The sequence below is a fragment of the Apium graveolens genome, chromosome 5, assembly GCF_009905375.1.
Source record: "Apium graveolens cultivar Ventura chromosome 5, ASM990537v1, whole genome shotgun sequence".
NCBI lineage: Eukaryota > Viridiplantae > Streptophyta > Magnoliopsida > Apiales > Apiaceae > Apium > Apium graveolens.
In genome coordinates this window covers 22,172,404-22,179,195 of record NC_133651.1, presented here as the reverse complement: position 1 = coordinate 22,179,195, position 6,792 = coordinate 22,172,404, and the positions used below count along the sequence as shown (strand labels likewise).

The following is a 6,792-nucleotide window of genomic DNA, read 5'->3' as shown; positions in this document are numbered from 1 at the left end:
CAAGCTAACACCTTTGAAATCAAGCCGGGCACTATTCAGATGGTGCAGAATTCTGTTTCTTTTGGAGGAGCGGCAACTGAAGACCCCAACATGCACATAAGGAATTTTGTCGAGATCTGCAGCACTTTTAAGTATAATGGCGTGACTGATGAGGCTATCAAGTTGAGGCTTTTCCCATTCTCACTGAGGGATAAGGCTAAAGACTGGTTACATTCTGAACCAGCCGGGTCTATCACTACGTGGCAAGATCTTGCGCAAAAGTTTCTGGTGAAGTTTTATCCAATGGCAAAGACTGCTGCTATGAGGAGTGCTCTTACGCAGTTTGCGCAGCAACCTACAGAATCTATGTGCGAGGCTTGGGAACGCTACAAGGAAATGTTGAGAAAATGTCCACATCATGGAATGCCGGATTGGATGGTAATCACTGGTTTTTATAATGGTTTGGGGGCCCAATCTCGGCCCATGCTCGATGCAGCAGCTGGAGGCGCCTTATGGGCTAAAAGCTATACTGAGGCGTATAATCTTATCGAGACGATGGCTGCAAATGAGCATCAAAACCCAACTCAGAGGATGACGTCAGGCAAGGTAGCAGGTATTCTGGAAGTTGATGCAGCCACCGCTATTGCAGCCCAGCTCCAAGCGCTATCAATGAAGGTTGATTCTTTGGCTACGTATGGAGTTAATCAAATAGCTATGGTTTGTGAGCTTTGTGCAGGTTCTCACGCTACGGATCAGTGTTCTCTTGTCAATGAATCTGTTCAGTATGTGAATAATTATCAGCGACAACAGCAGCCTGTGCCAGCGACCTATCATCCTAACAACAGAAATCATCCAAATTTCAGCTGGGGAAATAATCAGAATGCTATTCAGCCACCATATCAGCAAGGAGTGAGTAAACAGTTTAACCCACCTGGATTCCAGCAACCACAGCAGTATGCTACAAGACAATCATATCCTCAACAGGGAAGTGCAGCTGCACCTACTAGTGCTGATTTTGAGGAACTTAAGCTGTTGTGCAAGAGTCAGGCGATTTCTATCAAGACCTTGGAAAATCAAATCGGTCAATTAGCCAATGCGGTGCTCAATCGTCAACCTGGCACTCTTCCCAGTGACACGGAAGTACCAGGCAGGAAGGAAGCTAAAGAGCAAGTCAAGGCTATTACCTTAAGGTCTGGAAAAGTAGCTGATGCTGAAAAGGTAAAAGAAGTCGAAGCTGAAGTTAGAGATGAAGAATCTAAGCAAAAGGAGAAAGTGGCGGAACCAAAGAAGACTACTGTTGAACACACTCTACCTGAGGCTAATACAGGGGAGAAACAGCTCTATCCTCCACCACCTTTTCCTAAGAGATTGCAGCAACAAAAGCTGGATAGACAGTTCGGGAAGTTTCTGGAGGTGTTCAAGAAACTTCACATCAATATACCTTTCGCTGAGGCTCTGGAACAAATGCCTAGTTATGCGAAGTTTATGAAGACTATTCTTTCAAGGAAGGTGAAACTGGATGACCTTGAAACCGTTGCTCTCATGGAAGAATGCAGCGCGGTTCTGCAACAAAAGTTACCACCAAAACTGAAAGATCCAGGAAGCTTCACCATTCCTTGCACTATTGGCAATCTAACTTTTGACAAGTGCCTTTGTGATTTGGGAGCAAGCATTAATCTGATGCCGTTGTCGATCTTTAAAAAGCTGGATCTGCCTGATCCAAAACCCACATACATGTTGCTACAATTGGCGGACCGTTCCATTACTTACCCAAGGGGCATAGTTGAGGATGTGCTCGTCAAGGTGGATAAGCTCTTCTTTCCTGCAGATTTTGTTATTCTGGATTTTGAGGAAGATAAGAAGATTCCCATAATCTTGGGGAGGCCTTTCTTGGCTACTGGCCGTACTTTGATAGATGTGCAAAAAGGGGAACTTACTATGCGGGTCCAAGATCAGGATGTGACCTTCAACGTATTCAAGGCAATGAAATTCCCTACAGAAGATGAGGAGTGCTTAAAAGTGGATGTGATTGATTCTGCGGTTATTTCGGAACTCGATCACATGCTAATGTCTGATGCATTGGAAAAGGCCTTAATGGGGGATTTTGACAGCGATGATGAAGATAGCAACGAGCAATTACAATATCTGAACGCTTCTCCATGGAAGCGAAAGCTTGACATACCATTTGAATCTCTTGGTACTTCTGACCTTAAGAATGCTGAAGGGAAGCTCAAACCATCAATAGAGGAAGCACCTACCTTGGAGCTAAAACCATTACCTGAACACTTGAGGTATGCTTTTTTAGGTGATTCATCTACGTTACCTGTTATTATTTCAGCTGACCTTTCAGGTAGTGAGGAAGACAAGCTCTTAAGGATTTTGAGAGAATTCAAATCGGCTATAGGATGGACCATAGCAGACATCAAGGGGATAAGTCCTTCATATTGTATGCATAAAATTCTGTTAGAGGAAGGTAGTAAGCCAACTGTGGAACAGCAGCGAAGACTGAACCCGATCATGAAGGAGGTGGTGAAGAAAGAAATTCTGAAATGGCTAGATGCAGGCATCATTTATCCTATTTCTGACAGCTCGTGGGTGAGCCCCGTGCAATGTGTACCGAAGAAAAGAGGTATCACTGTGGTCGCAAATGAAAAGAATGAGCTCATCCCTACTCGAACAGTTACAGGATGGAGAGTATGCATGGATTATAGAAAATTGAACAAAGCCACAAGGAAGGATCACTTCCCTCTCCCATTCATTGATCAAATGCTTGACAGATTGGCGGGACATGAGTATTTTTGTCTGCTGGATGGTTATTCCGGGTATAATCAGATTTGTATTGCACCAGAGGATCAGGAAAAGACTACCTTCACTTGTCCATTTGGCACATTTGCTTTTCGAAGAGTTTCGTTTGGGTTATGTGGCGCCCCGGCCACCTTTCAGAGATGTATGATGGCTATATTCTCTGACATGATTGGAAATAACGTCGAAGTGTTCATGGATAACTTCTCCGTCTTTGGACACTCATATGATGAATGTTTGAATAATCTGCGCGCCGTACTCAAAAGATGCGTGGAAACTAATTTGGTGCTTAATTGGGAGAAATGTCATTTTATGGTGCGTGAAGGCATTATCCTTGGGCATAAGGTCTCTAGCAAAGGTCTGGAGGTGGACAAGGCCAAGGTGGGAGTCATTGAAAATCTTCCCCCACCTAATTCGGTGAAAGGAATCCGTAGTTTTCTCGATCATGCGGGTTTTTATCGGCGATTCATCAAGGACTTTTCAAAGATATCTAAGTCGTTGTGCAATTTACTTGAGAAAGATGTGCCTTTTAAATTTGATGATGAATGTTTGGCAGCATTCGAGACTCTCAAGGGGAGTTTGATCTCGGCACCAGTTATTACAGCACCAGATTGGACAGAACCGTTTGAGATGATGTGTGATGCGAGTGACTATGCGGTAGGTGCAGTTCTGGGACAGCACAAGAAAAATCTCTTCCATGTGGTCTACTATGCGAGTAAGACTTTAAATGGGGCCCAATTGAACTACACCACTACTGAGAAGGAGCTTTTGGCTATAGTCTTTGGCTTTGAGAAATTTCGATCTTATCTGCTTGGTACGAAAGTAACAGTATTCACTGATCATGCAGCTATTCGCTATCTGGTTTCTAAGAAGGATTTGAAGCCGAGACTCATTCGTTGGGTGCTTTTACTTCAGGAATTTGAGTTAGAGATCAAAGATAGAAAAGGTACTGAGAATCAAGTAGCTGACCATCTCTCTAGGTTGGAGAATCCCGATTCTATTTCACAAGATAGGACGTTAATCAATGAATCTTTTCCGGATGAGCAGTTGTTTGCAATTCAGGAGGAAGAACCATGGTTTGCAGATATTGTAAACTATCTTGTCAATAATATAATGCCGCTTAATTTGACATCCGCTCAGAAGAAGAAGTTTCTGCATGAGGTAAAGTGGTATATGTGGGATGAACCATATTTGTTTAGACAGGGAGCTGATCAGATCATCAGGAGATGTATCCCGTTCTGTGAGACGGAGGGGATATTACGAGACTACCATTCCACGGTTTATGGTGGACACTATGGAGGTGAGAAGACGGCAGCTCGTATTCTGCAAGCAGGTTTTTTCTGGCCTACTTTGTTCAAGGATGCTCATCAGTTTGTTTTAAGGTGTGATCGTTGCCAAAGAGTGGGAAATTTGTCAAGGAAGGATGAGATGCCATTAAATGTGATGCTTGAAGTCGAGGTCTTTGATGTATGGGGAATCGATTTCATGGGGCCTTTTATCTCGTCTTGCAATAATCAGTACATCTTGCTGCAGTCGATTATGTCTCAAAATGGGTCGAAGTTAAAGCTTTACCGACAAATGATGCAAAGGCAGTGTTAAATTTTCTTCATAAGCAAATTTTCACAAGGTTTGAAACGCCTCGGGTAATCATAAGTGATGAAGGATCGCATTTTTGCAACCGTAAGTTCACTTCTATGATGCAGCGTTATAATGTGAATCATCGAGTAGCTACTGCCTATCATCCGTAAACAAATGGTCAAGCGGAAGTGTCTAACAGAGAGATAAAGCGCATTCTAGAGAAGGTTGTTTGTTCGTCAAGGAAGGATTGGTCTTTAAAGCTCGATGAAGCTGTTTGGGCTTACAGAACAACATACAAAACTCCACTTGGGATGTCACCGTTTCAGTTGGTGTACGGTAAGGGATGTCATCTACCGGCGGAGCTTGAGCATAAGGCCTACTGGGCATTGAAGAAATTGAACCTGGATTTAGATGCAGCTGGTAAGAAAAGAATGCTTCAGCTTAATGAACTTGATGAATTTCGACTTCAAGCGTACGAGAATAATAAAATGTATAAGGAAAAGGTGAAGAGGTGGCACGATAGGAAGCTACATCCTAAGTTATTTGTGCCAGGGCAACAAGTTCTGTTATTCAACTCTCGGCTCCGACTTTTTCCTGGGAAGTTGAAATCAAGGTGGTCTGGACCTTTTATTGTCAAAACTGTGTTTCCACATGGAGCGGTGGAAATTTTTGAGAATGATTCGGACCAAGCATTCAAGGTTAACGGTCAGCGGTTGAAGCACTACTATGGGGACATGGCAAACCGAGAGGTGGTTAGTGCCATTTTGTTGACTACTTGAGAAAGGTACGGAACGTCAAGCTAATGACGAAAAAGAAGCGCTGCGTGGGAGGCAACCCATGAATTGTTGTTACAGGAACCCTTAGAAGTTAATAACCTATCCAAAAACACAAAAAAATTAGAAAAAAGGGGCTGAAAAAAAAATTTTCCAGAGACCCTCTGCGCGCCCGCGCAGCTTGCTGCGCGCCCGCGCAGAAATGCTGAGCGGCCGCGCAAGGGTCGAGTTCCAGAAAAATTTTTACAGTTCAGAAAAAAAAAACACTAAACACAAAAACCCATCACAGCCCATAAACCCACGAATTCTTGTCCCATTACCCCATGATTTTATACCTCAACCCCACTCCTAATCTAATTTAACCTACTCTACACCCTATATATACATACACCTATCCCGCATATCTCCCACAAACTTCCTACACTTAAACCCTCTCATAAACATCAAAAATCAGTTCTTACACACTTTTATTCACAAATCAATGGCACCCAAGAGAGCATGCACTATTGACAGCAGCAGCACAGTTCCTACTGCTAATTCATCAAGGGGTACTGCTGCAAGGCCTCGGTTAACTGACAGAGCTGCGGAGGAGGAGTACACTAGGCTGTTGGGGAAGCCGATTCTGAAGGAGAGGGGGTTTTTACCATCAGGGAGGGATGGTGAGTTGTTGCCCATGATTGTAGAGAAGGGGTGGATAGCTTTTTGTGAGTCACCCGAAGCAGTACCGATGAGTGTTGTTCGCGAGTTCTACGCGAACGCAAAGGCTGAAAAGAATGGGTTTTCTGTAGTTCGTGGGCTGACGGTTGATTATCATCCTGCGGCGATTCGCCGTGTGATTGGACAGCGAGAGAGGAAGCCCGAGGAGGAGAACTGGAATGAAAAGACTGCTGAGGATTTTGACTTGGATTTGATTTGTGCGACTCTCTGTCGACCGGGCACAGTTTGGAACCGCAGTCCAGCCAATAATGAGTATCGTCACTTTCCGGCGATCGCCATGAACAGGTATGCCCGTGCATGGAATACATTTATATGTGCTAATATTTTGCCTTCTTCACATGCACACGAGGTCACAGTTGAGAGAGCACAGTTGTTGTGGGGAATTCTGAATGAGGAATACTATGTGGACCTTGGTGAGTTTATCTACCAAGGAATTCTGAAGTTTTTAAGGGGAGCAAAGCATATGAACATCCCTTATGCATCCACGGTTACGAAGCTATGCCGAGCAGTAGGAGTGAACTGGCCGGCTCATGAGCAGTTGCAGTTGCCAGCAGCTCCGATAGATTCTGGCACTCTGAATGGGATGCAGGAGTGGACCGGTGGTGAGCCTGAGGAGCATGGGCTGGGTTATCGTCTTCCAGGAGGGCGTCCAGCACGAGGTGCTACTATGGCTAGGCCAGGGCGTAGTGAGGCTGGTTCTTCGAGAGCTCAGGAGGGTGCTGGGATGGGTGATGCCCAGTATAGGAGGCTTTCACGGTGGATGGATGCCATGTATGAGACGCAGAGCAGGTTTGCTCAGGAGCTCACCCTTGCGTTAGGGACTGCTTTTCGAGGCCTTGGAGCTGATATCCAGTGGCCAGTTTTTGGTGAGGACTCTGCATACCCGCCGCCTGATACTCCACCCACTGAGGGTGATGATGATAATGACTCCGAGTAGGTATAC

At 44.7% G+C, this 6,792-nt stretch overlaps 1 non-coding gene across 1 annotated transcript; it reads right to left on the bottom strand.

Moving 5' to 3' along the window:
• Positions 1–297: 297 nt before the first annotated feature.
• LOC141662828 (small nucleolar RNA R71) lies at positions 298–404 on the bottom strand. The gene has a single exon (XR_012550928.1). It is a non-coding gene; the product is annotated as a small nucleolar RNA R71 (small nucleolar RNA).
• Between the last annotated feature and the right edge of the window lie 6,388 nt (positions 405–6,792).